Raw genomic sequence first — 11423 nt, forward strand, 5'->3', positions numbered from 1 at the left:
CTGCCCCTCTACTCTGCTCTCCTGAGACCTCACTTGGAGCATTATGTGCAGTTCTGGTGTCCTCAACATAAAAAGGACATGGAACTGTTGGAACAAATCCAGAGGAGGGCCACGAGGATGATCAGGGGACTGGAGCACCTCCCATATGAAGAGAGGCTGAGAAAGTTGGGGATGTTCCTGGAAAAGAGAAGGCTGCATGGAGACCTCATAGCAGCCTTCCAGTATCTGAAGGGGGCATATCAGGATGTTGGGGAGGGACTCTTTGTTAGGGACGGTAGTGATAGGACAAGGGATAACGGGTTAAAACTTAAACAGAGGAAGTTTAGATTGGATATAAGGAAGAAGTTCTTTACTGCAAGCGTGGTGAGGCACTGGAATAGGTTGCCCAAGGATGTTGTGAATGCTCCATCCCTAGTGGTGCTCAAGGCCGGGCTGGACAATGACAGGGTTTAGTGTGAGGTGTCCCTGCCCATGGCAGGGGGGGTGGAAGTAGATGATCTTAAGGTCCTTTCCAACCCTAACTATTCAATGATTCAATGATTCTAAATATGGTTTGCATTCTCTGGGCCTGGTATGGGTATACAGGGCAGCTGGAAAGGAGTGAGACAGGGTGCATAACCTTCACTGCAAATGAGATCTCTAGGCAAAATTTAGCTCTGTGCTCTTAAAAAGCTTTTACTGAGCACACAGAAATCAAGCTTTTTCAAAAGCTGAAACCTGACCAGACGGAGGTACATTTGTGCAGCCTAGAGAAAGCACCAGCTGGCAAAAGAGCAACCTCCCTACCACATAGTAAACTTTTCTACAAGGCATGCAGGTCTTCTCATCAACAACAAAGGATGTGTTTATCCTCCTGTACATATTCCCAGAAATGGTTGAACTATTTGAGCTTAAACTTTAGATATGTATCAGATCAAAGCAGATACGTAACACTGAAAATTTCTGCTCTGAAAGCTGTTAACTTTTTGGCAACTGAAAACAGCGTCTCCCAGAACAGTGGCAGGCATCTTGGAAATACGATGTAGCTGAAGAAACTACTGTTCAAAATAAAGATTGCCACTGATAAAGTTTGTGTAATGTGTATTTTAATTAAATTTGTGATGCACACTTCAAGATATATAGGTAAAATCATCAAGAATTAGGTACTGAAGTATGTATTAAAGTAAGTTTAAGCAGAGAAAGAATTATAGATTCTTTACAAAATTGAACTTTGTATACACAAAATGCAGAGATAAGTGGTCACCAGGCTCATTGTGCACATTAACCAAGTGTTCCACTGTCAATGTGCTCTATTTTCATCAACAGTTTGCAAAATACTCTGTGCAGCTTTATACATAATAGTCTTTCATAAAGATGTAAAACATTTCTCCTGTAAAGCAACACAGACTCTCTGTGCAGAATTTGCTCTTGATTTCTCAAACAAGGATTACCTGTGTTCTCAGCAGATTTAGTATTCTTGTTTCACCTTGTATAAATCCTAAAGCAATCAGAAACCTTTTATCCATCACAGAATTGCAATTCATTTTCCTGATAAAATATATTATGCACCTCTCAGACTTCATATACACAGATACCTGATATTTATTTTAAACTAACTAGGTGAGCACTTGTTAGAAAGGTCAGAGCAATTCCCATGGGACATGGGAATGCATCAATTGCATTCTTGAACCCAAACTGTCTGAAATCATACTTTATGGCTAAGACAAAGTCTGGCCTTCCTCTGTTATTTTGTTATCAGAGGGGAATTAAGCTAGATTCACCCGTGAGGCTCAAGAAGTATTAAAAGACATTATCAATTTGTGAAGCAGCAGTTACATCCCTCCTTTTGGGATGACCACCACCAAGTCAAAAGTAGACAGAAGAGATGTCCTGGGTTCAGCAGTAGCAGTCATTTTTCTCCTCCTTGGTAGCTGGTGTAGTGCAGTGTTTTGACTTTCAGCTCGGGAACAGAGCTGATAGCGATGTTTTGGTTTGGCCAAGGACTTTGTGAGCCTCATGCTCTGCCAGGGAGGAGGGGAAGCCAGGAGGAAGCAGAGACAGGACACCTGACCCAAACTGACCAAAGAGGTATTCCATACCACAGCACGTCATGCCCAGGATGTAACTGGGAGTTAGCCGGAAGGGCTGGGAGACTGCAGGGTTGGAGGAGGTATCGGTCGGAGCTTGGTCGGGCTTGGGGGGCGAGTGATCGGTCAGCTGGTGCTGAGGTGTTGTATTCTCTTCCCTTGTTATTTCCTTTATTATCATTGGTGGTAGCAGTAGTGATCTGTGTTATACCTTAGGTACTAAACTGTTCTTATCTCAACCCGTGGGAGTTGCATTCTTTTCAATTCTCCTCTCCGTCCCTCCGGGAGTAGGGGGAGGGCAAGAAGGGGGGGGGGAGTGAACAAATTACCTGTCTGGGTGGTTTAAACCACGACAAGAGAGAACTCAGGAAAGGGCAAAAAGGCCTGCAGGGCCAGAGTCATCTGAGAAGTTAACAAAAGCGTGACTTGTGTGACCTGTAGCTGGTAAACCAGATAAAAGTAGCCTAATTCTTTATAATAACATTCTTTACAAGACAGTAGTAAATTCTAAAGTAATGAGTAACTTATTTAGGGTGGTACAGAATCGTATAGGTAGGAGTCACTACCAATCACCTCAAATGCCAGGAGTTTATGGACATGGGAACCAAAATATTCTCTTCTTCTCAGAGTTAAACTTTCAGGGCATAATGTAGACAAGAACATGTGGTAACATTATGTACGGAAGTTTGACCTCATAACAGCTGTGTTGTTTCTGCTCAGTCATAACATACAGGAGGACACAGGTGACTATCACACACCACTTGGTGAGCAAGAGGTGTTACCATGGCTCCTGCACTAGGCCCCTCTACACAGCTTCACAGAGAAAGAAGCCCTTCTAAATGGCATAGTCCACAGCTGTCACCCAAAAGCCTGAGGTCACACTACTTCATACGCTGAGGAACAAAAATCTGAGAAGGACAGAGCCCTCTCCAGTCCTGCACCAGGTCAAAGAACATTAACATTCACTTAAGAATAACAATAATACGACATGAACACGGTTGAAAAACATGGTACATGAAATGGCAATTAGAACAGAACCCTTATTGTTCAGAGAGACTGAGTGCCTGGAAAAGAAATGTAAAGTATTTTGTTTAAACTCTGTCCTTGGTTACAATGCCACCTGGACAAAAGTTTAGCTAAATTAAATAGACTGAAGAAACATCTGTACTCCGTTACAGTACATCCAGAAAACGGCAACAGCACCACCCAGTGGATTAATAGTGATTGCTCTGTAAACTCACAAGGTACCTTCCCGAGCCTCAGATCAACCATGATAAAAAGAAACGCAAATACATTTGTATATATATTATTAAACTTGACTAATGAGTATCAGGGTATAAACTAGAAGTTAATAAACTACCTTACTTTTACATCAGGGTAACTGCGACTATAAACTGGCTTGCTCAACTCATGTACGTGGCATGCCCTCTATTCATTTCACATACATAATTCCTTTTAGCATCAGCGGGTGAGGTTACACGTGCTGAATTTGGAACAGATGCTTTACACTGCACGAAAATGGGAACCTGACTCTCTGGGTCACATCTTACATTTACACCTGTAGTTTTCATTAGTGCCAGCTGCAGCAGAATACATGAGAAGCACTTCAAAGTTCTGGAGGAAATGAGAAAATTTAAATACTTGAGCCAATCTTTACCTGAACTCCCTGGGCCTGCAAAACTGGGCTAAAATGAGCTTTGCTTCCTGCTCTGGCAAGAAATCAGGGATTAGGCCTGGAGACGAAAATGCAACCACATGAGAAACTACATCTCCTGTGCAGACTGACTATCGTGCACATTGGACACCTCAGCCTGACAGTCAGCTGCCTGGACTCAATATTCAGTTGGGCTGCAGATATGGCCTGGTTTCAGGTCCGACAGAGTTAATTTTCTTTCTAGAAATAAACCACAACATTAGAACAGCAAGTAATCCCACCTGACAGAGCCCAGTGGGATGTAAGAAGTATTTTCTACTTCCCCATCTCTTGCTACAGCAGCTTCAAGTGGTGCATCCATCAGAAATGAGTGCAGGGCTATATGCTGGCATGCTGCAGTCTCAGTGAACCCCATGGGGCCTTTTGCTCAAAAAAAAAAGAGAAGGTGGCTGCAGGTGTTACAAGGCCGTCCTTTCGCAGATGAATTTTACCACTTGTGCCATGCACAACTCAAGCTCATAAAGCTTAATTACCTTGATAATCCAGTTCCAAAATAAGGGTTCTTCTGTGCCTAGAGATTCTGTCTGTCACATGCAGGGTACAGCTGTATGCCATCTGAGGTGCACTGGTCACTAATTTGAGGTTCCAAGATCACAGATAAAAATTACAGCAAGAGAAAGCCATTGTAAAACTAGGTCATACATGGCATATTAATTTCTGCTAATAAGTTTGAAGGAAATAGGCAAAAAGAAAACACAAAACCCAAAAACATGTTTGATTCTGGTTTAATTTTGGAGTGGGCCCCTTCTCTATTACAGCTTATGCTCCTTTAATACAAAAATAAAATTATACTAGCTGTCACACTCCATTAGCATCTTTTCTGAGGTGATATATCTACAAGCTTGGGCATTACACAATAGAGGCAAAACTCCCTCGCTTTGACAGAGGATATATACAGATCATGGACAACTCTCATCAAGGTTAGTGTTTGATCCAATTTTTGTCAAAGTATTTATGATTATTTGTTTTACTCTGCAGTTTGAGGTGAAATTTGCTAAGAATTTTTCTATTTCAGAACAACTAAGAGCCAAGAAGGGCTATGGGGATAAATATCTAGGAGGGGGAAAATGAAACAGTAGAAATTTTTTGCCATCAGCCAAGCACAGTTCTGCTCCCTGTCCTATTTACTGTTTTCCCAAGTGTAAATACAAAGCTCATTTTTATCTCTCAAGAAAACCTGGTAGCAGCATCTTTTACATCAGAATAGAGTTCTTCCTGTCTCTGAGATGCACTACTGCACAAAGGCTGTGCAATCTTTGCTTGTGACGCACTTTACCAGCACCTCCACCTCCTTACGAGAAAATTCTCATTTAAGCAAGAAAAAGCAAAGCCAGTCATGCCATCAGCTGTAAAAACAAACAAGCACATTAGAGCAATTACAACCTACCCGCTCCCTTTAGTTACCCTAATGTGATTTCCTCTCGTCTATCTCCTTCATCAGAAATACCCCTGTGCTGCTTTACCAGAGTTCCCAAAACCCCAGTAAAACCCTCACTGCTGCCAAGGGAGCTTTGAGTAGATACATTCTTTTGAGGCCAGGACAAGCAGCTCTGTCACCATATTTTGTTCAATAATTTTGTAAACTAATTTGTTAAATTAGTAAATTACTCATTCCTCGGGTGGGCCTTTCCCTCGCAGAGATGCCCCAGTTCTGTTTGAGGCCCCACAGGAACGGAACCAGGGCTCACGGAGCCAGCCGCGGAGGGGAAGGCTGCAGCCGCCGCCTGGAACGTCTTCAGATGCAGAGCAGGTACAAGCAGCCAATCCCTTCAGATCTCCCCGTTCCTATTAGCGCAGACTGTGCCCCTGTTAGGAAAAGGATGCGGCTACTCATGCAAGTCCTACTCCCTCCTCATGGTTCGCCTGCCGCCATCTTAACACCCGCGAGATGAGAGAGGAGGCCGCCGCCCTGTGGCAGAAGCGTTCTGAGGGCACTAGGAGACGCTGCGGCTTGGTGGCTGGTAAGGCCGGGTTTTGTGTTTTGAATTGTGTTTTGGTAATTAAAATGAACGAAAATAATGATCTTTCTTGGAGTGGCGCCTGTCCTGCTTTAATGGTCTGAAGGCAGCAGTGAGATTTTTCAGGGCAGGTGGCTTGAGGAGGGCAGCATATCCACCACAAGTGCTGCTGTCAAGCACAGGGAGGTACCAGCTTCTGAGCTTCTCCAGGTTATTTTATACCTTTTGAACTCCCACCTGTTCTAAGGATGAAGAAGAAAATTCCACAAATTAAGTTAGTCTGTTTTCCTCCTGCTGCCATGAAACAGCTCGGTTTATATTTGTGCAGATTTGTATTAGTACAGCAATGTGCTGTTAGCTGTGGGGAGATCTGTAAAACAATGAGGGAGAAGATGCTTCCTACGATCCTGAGATAAATGTATTTTTTTAATGGAGCTTCTTCACATAGACAAGCGTTTGTTAACCTGGCTAACTGTAATTAGTCTAAATGCAGTGGCTAGTTGTTCTTAGGTGTCTAAGGAAGGAGAGCGAATAAGTCAGTGAAACCCATCTTCTCTCTGTATCAGAATTTTATTCCAGAACATTTTAGACTCTGTATGTTATATATGTATGCAGAAGCCATGTGGCCAAGGAAACATCAGCCCGGTGAATATTCACAGTAAGGACTTAGACATCATCTGAGCTACAGACTTAACAAATTATAAATTCTGAAATTAACATTGCTATTAGAGTTTGGCAATTCTTAGCCATTAGCAAAACATCTGTTGTGCTACTTAACAAATACCTGCAAACACAAGGCAGACCAGAAAAGAATTTCATGTTAGTGTATCCCTTGCAATGCCTGGGCTAGAAAACTTTATGCAGGCTGCACAAAGATCAGTTTCAATGACACAACCAAGCCATCTTGAAAACTCATCTGTAATTTCCTATTCATATCCCTTTTCCTTTATCTTGCCGTACTGTTCAAGTTCCACACTTGCTTTTAGTATCATAACCTTGAGTGTATCTTATGCAACTTCCCACACAAGCATTTCTTTACAGCTGCTAATTAAAGATCCCTCTGAATAAAGACTTCTGCTTCAACAGTTAGAGTGCCCCCCTGAAATGCCCCTTTTGTGGACCACAGTCTTCTTAAGGACCACAACAAAGACAAGGCAGTGCAGAGAAAAATGCTCAGTTTTGTGACCACTTTGCTTGTCTCTGTCTCAGATAAGGGAACAGAGTACATTAGCACTTCTCAGTTTCCAAGTGTAACGTCTGGTGAGGTAAATGGAGCTGTCAGGGAGTAAAACTACAGCACACCCTCACCACAGCCTTTAGCAATGAATAGACTATAAAGAATGCTCCCAGGAGGTGCTAGCTGGTTAGGGGTGACGTAGAACTCAGGTGACTGAGCCTATTAATTCCCATGTTCCCCTACCACAACCTCCTAAAGTACTAGCATTTCTATTACACATTTTTAAGAAACAGGACCAAAGTTATCCCCACATTGGTAAATTGTAAATCAAATACCGTTAAGGTTATTTCACGGGGTAGGGGGAGAGGGAAACAACAACAACAAAAACATGCAAAAAAAAACTTATGTGTTTTGAGTCTTGATAACAATATCTTGATAACTGTTTCTTGTCCTGCCTATGCTTAAAACTTTCCCATCTGCCTAGATACCCTAGCATGTGAACATATGCACAGGTAGCAGAGAGGCCACACGCATCTGAGTGCATGTGCTGGTGACCAGAGAGCTGCTGTATTTTCTCCCTGAATTAACTGCTCTTGAAAACAGTGCTACAGCAGTGTACAGTGGGAGACTTTACTGAAAGACTGCTGAAATCCAAGGCCTACATCTATAGGGTTGTACGGATCAATACTTTATGCTTGTGTCAGCAGTGTCATAGAAACAAGTTGCCCTGGAGATACCCCAGCTTCTCTGATGAGCGTTCACCCGTGGAGCAGCTCTTTTGGAACCCTCCCGAGAACAATTCTCTGCTTTCTGTTGCCATCATTCTTCATGTCTTGCTCACAGAAGCTAATGTGGGTATAGCACAGTGAGTACTGCAGCCTTCATTCATCCCAAAGGCAATCATCTCTGTATTCTCTTTGAGTAAATCTCCAGGGATGCATAAGTTCACCATAATTTACATTTTACTTGAACACCATCCCTGTAGGGTTATTGGAACTGCATGTTACATTATGTGAGTCATCCTAGCTCTAGCTGAAGGCCACAAAACTCAGAACGTTGCTTGATATGAGCTCTTGGCCTTCCTGCCTTGTGTCAAATTTTGCTGTTAAATATATCAATGTAGAATGACTTTTGGCAACAACTGAATTACACTTCTCTTACTCAGATCTAACAACAGGAATTGACCTATACATTTTATTGTCATGTCCTCCAGGTATAAGACCTTTTGAACAGGAAAATTCCTGCATGTGGAGCAGTTTTTATTTGTTTATTTGTTTTTATTTTCAGTGTGAGTACCTATGCTGCACAGAGTTGAGTTGAACATATGACTGCAGGATATTGTTTCACATCATGCAAGTCAACAGGGATCCTGGAGTAAATTCAATTGTAACAGGACCAGGGTTTGAAGAATGCCACTATCCAGGTAAGGTGACTGAAGAAAGGCATGTTTATACAGCCAAAAGCAACCAGTGCAATTCATGAGTCTGCATTCTGAATGCTCACTCTGTCCCCTCTGATAACAAATATCACTGGTAGAAGTCAACCTAGATATTTTTTACCCTGAAAAAAATCAGTGGGAAAATCATAAGCCTTCTGACAGGCAGTCTGTAAAGAATGAGAATGGTGAAGCGCATCATATTAATTATTTGGTATAAACTGTTCACCCTGCTCTTCCAGCAGGCACCATCTTCTACTCTTCTTTTGCTCTGCCTGCATCTGCCTCAAGGCCTGACTGCACAGTGGTGCAACTGACACCTCTGAAACCTTTTCCAGCCACCTCTGCTTATTGCATTCACGGCTTAGTATTCAACATACTCATAGTTCAGCAATTTTTATGCTTATCTGGTATCTACAAAGGCAAGATGCTGAGAAATGTGGAAGATAGAAGAGCACAGCTGCAGGGGGAAAGGGGAAAGTAGTGCCAGGGTCAGGGTCACCTTTAGGTCTGCAAAACCTGTAGCAAGATGCAGCAGGCAAAGAATGATGGAGCCTGAGCAAGCAGTCCATTTAAACTCATACATGTGTTCCAAGAACTTCAGGAGAGTAACTTGATGATGGGTTTTTTTCACACAGTTAAGGATGTATTGGGTTCTTAAACCTCTGTATAATCCAATAAAGAAAAAAAATCAAGAGCTTTGATAAATCGCCTGCATTAGAAGAAATCCTGTAACCTAGCTGTTCAAAAAGCTCTTAGCAGTGGCTGATGCTTATATTTTGTAAGTGTTCCCTAAAGTCCATTATTCATCAGCAGAGAGGTCCCCACAGGCAGATGAGAGACTTGCAGTGTGGAGCTGTATTTCTGAAAAATCTTGCACGATCATTTCTCCCCTTGAAGAGTTAATATAACTAAGCCAGTCATCTCTCTGTTGCTGTGTGTCCTTGCCTCCTTGCCCTTCTCAGCCACACACAGCATGGAACGATATATGAGTTGACAGCAGATGTAGATGGATGTCTCTTCAGTACTATCATTTGAACAAGCTACTCTGGCCATGAGACTTCTGTTCCTCTGCCAGTCACAGGCACGAAGTATAGATACTCCCATGCTTTTACTGTGCTTTATGCTGCAATTTCATGGCCTGTGGTTAGAAATGGTTGCTGTGTGCTGAACAAAGTCCTGCTTCCAAGTTGCTAGTTGTACCAGGTGTATTTAAAAATTACTAAAAGCTGTCTGTTGTGGGGTTGGGGGGGGGGGGAGGGGTGTGTGTTATGGTTGTTTGGGGTTTTTTGGTTTTGGATTTTTTTTTTGGAGGGGGTGTCTTGGAGGGGTAGGTTGTTTTTTTTTACGGGGGGTGCTTTTATTTATTTTTTTTTTAATTTCAGGGGTTCTAAATCTTTGAATAAAAATAGCAGTCATAAAGTGGTCATACTGATTTCGCAAGTGATACCACACTTTCACAAAGGGATTTCTCAGACTATTTCCCTGTTTCCAGGCAACCTTGCTGAGGAGAAAGATAAATTAAACATTGTGCTAACAGATTGACATACAATTTTGACAGCTATTTTTAAAAAATGTAAATCTAAATTACTGTGCACAACAGCTTCATTCAGAATTGTGATCACGGCTACTATAATACCTCTAATTTATTTCTTTTCACTTTTGCCTGAGACACACAATCCACAGAAAGCAATCCAGAACTATAATTATTGTCATGGTGATATGGGCAGGCATGGTGCTTGTTAAAAAAACACCTCTGATATCTCCTTTCTCAAGATGCCGATAACCTGAACTATAAAGAAAAATTTATTGTACAAATATAGACAAGTGAAGGCATGAGTGGATTCAGTCTGGAGAGCACAGAAATGCTGAAACTCAGTTCTTTTCCTCTTCTACAGACACTTTGGAGCTCAACATCTATACAAGTGCGATCAGTCATAGGTGGAGACAGGGGAACAGCTATGAACCGAGGGTCTAGATCAAACAAAAGTTGTAATTCCCTCCAACACAGAAGGAACAGACATTAATAGGTGGTTCACTACACCCACATGGTTCTGTTCCCTAGGAAGCACACTTACTCTTTCCCTCTTCTTGGACCAAACTGTTTCCTTCTGTCTGCTGGCTTCTTCCCTTAATTTTTTTGCTGCCACAGCTTGCCAAATATTTCTCTAATGCCTGTTTGCAACAAGAAAATCTTTCTGCCTGTTGCCTTAGATGGTGGTCCTATTGTTTTAGCTCTGTCCCTGTCATTGTGTAAAGTCCTGTAATTGTTCTTTTTGCTGAACTGGAAATATGAATGCTTAACATCTGCTGAAACCACATCTGTGATTATGAGCTGACATCACTCATTCTTAACACTGGCCAGAATCACAGAATATTTTGGGTTGGAAGGGACCGTCAAAGGTCATCTAGTCCAATCCCCCATAATGAGCAGGGACATCCCCACCTATATCAGGTTACAAGAGGATGCTTTTACTTCAGACATGAAGAGAAAATGTTCGTGGGTAACTGAGTGTGAGCCTAGTCAGCTAGCACGAGTTCCTGACTTGTCTGAGGACCAAGACAGGGCAAAACAGGGATCAGAAACCCTACCTGAGGCTAGGCTTCTCCCACTGTTGGTACAACTAGAACATGGTCTCAAAGAAAAATGTTAGCTAATAAAGTGTACTGGGCTATATTAAAAGTATAATAAATAGTCTATTATGTTATTCTGATGAATACTTGATCAAAAAGATAATGTAAAATACTATATTTTGCACTTGAGTGCTTGTCTTCAGCTCAAGCAGTTCAGCACAGGTGATTACCACCAAAACCAGTGAATCTGATTGTGTTCCTTCTGCAGAATTCCCATGAAGTAAACCCTATGCGACTTAATTAGCACCCAGTGAAATTTCGTATCTCCTCTACCCTAATTTGCATAAATTCTAGCTAAACAATCGTAAGATAATTACTGAATACAAATGAGCTAATAAGGGTGCTGCTTGGGAGCAGATGTCAGTGAAGATAAACACACATCTCTGCTGATATGTTTCTGGTAATGTCATGATATATTTGCTCCCTCATTCTGGTTTGC

At 42.0% G+C, this 11423-nt stretch overlaps 1 long non-coding RNA gene across 3 annotated transcripts; it reads left to right on the forward strand.

Moving 5' to 3' along the window:
- The first annotated feature begins 5737 nt into the window (after positions 1-5737).
- Positions 5738-9459, forward strand: LOC133270828 (uncharacterized). 3 transcript variants are annotated; one of them, XR_009743928.1, is made up of 4 exons: positions 5738-6012; positions 7400-7780; positions 8203-8338; positions 9316-9459. It is a non-coding gene; the product is annotated as an uncharacterized LOC133270828 (long non-coding RNA). The 3 variants fall into 3 exon arrangements; XR_009743929.1 differs by having other exon boundaries at positions 5738-5924; XR_009743927.1 differs by lacking the exon at positions 5738-6012 and having other exon boundaries at positions 7015-7780; positions 9316-9457.
- The last annotated feature ends 1964 nt before the right edge of the window (positions 9460-11423 follow it).

The sequence above is a fragment of the Pezoporus flaviventris genome, unplaced genomic scaffold (genome assembly GCF_033815535.1).
Source record: "Pezoporus flaviventris isolate CSIRO_AGI_PZ_B2104156 unplaced genomic scaffold, CSIRO_AGI_Pfla_v1 ptg000022l, whole genome shotgun sequence".
Classification (NCBI taxonomy): Eukaryota; Metazoa; Chordata; class Aves; order Psittaciformes; family Psittacidae; genus Pezoporus; species Pezoporus flaviventris.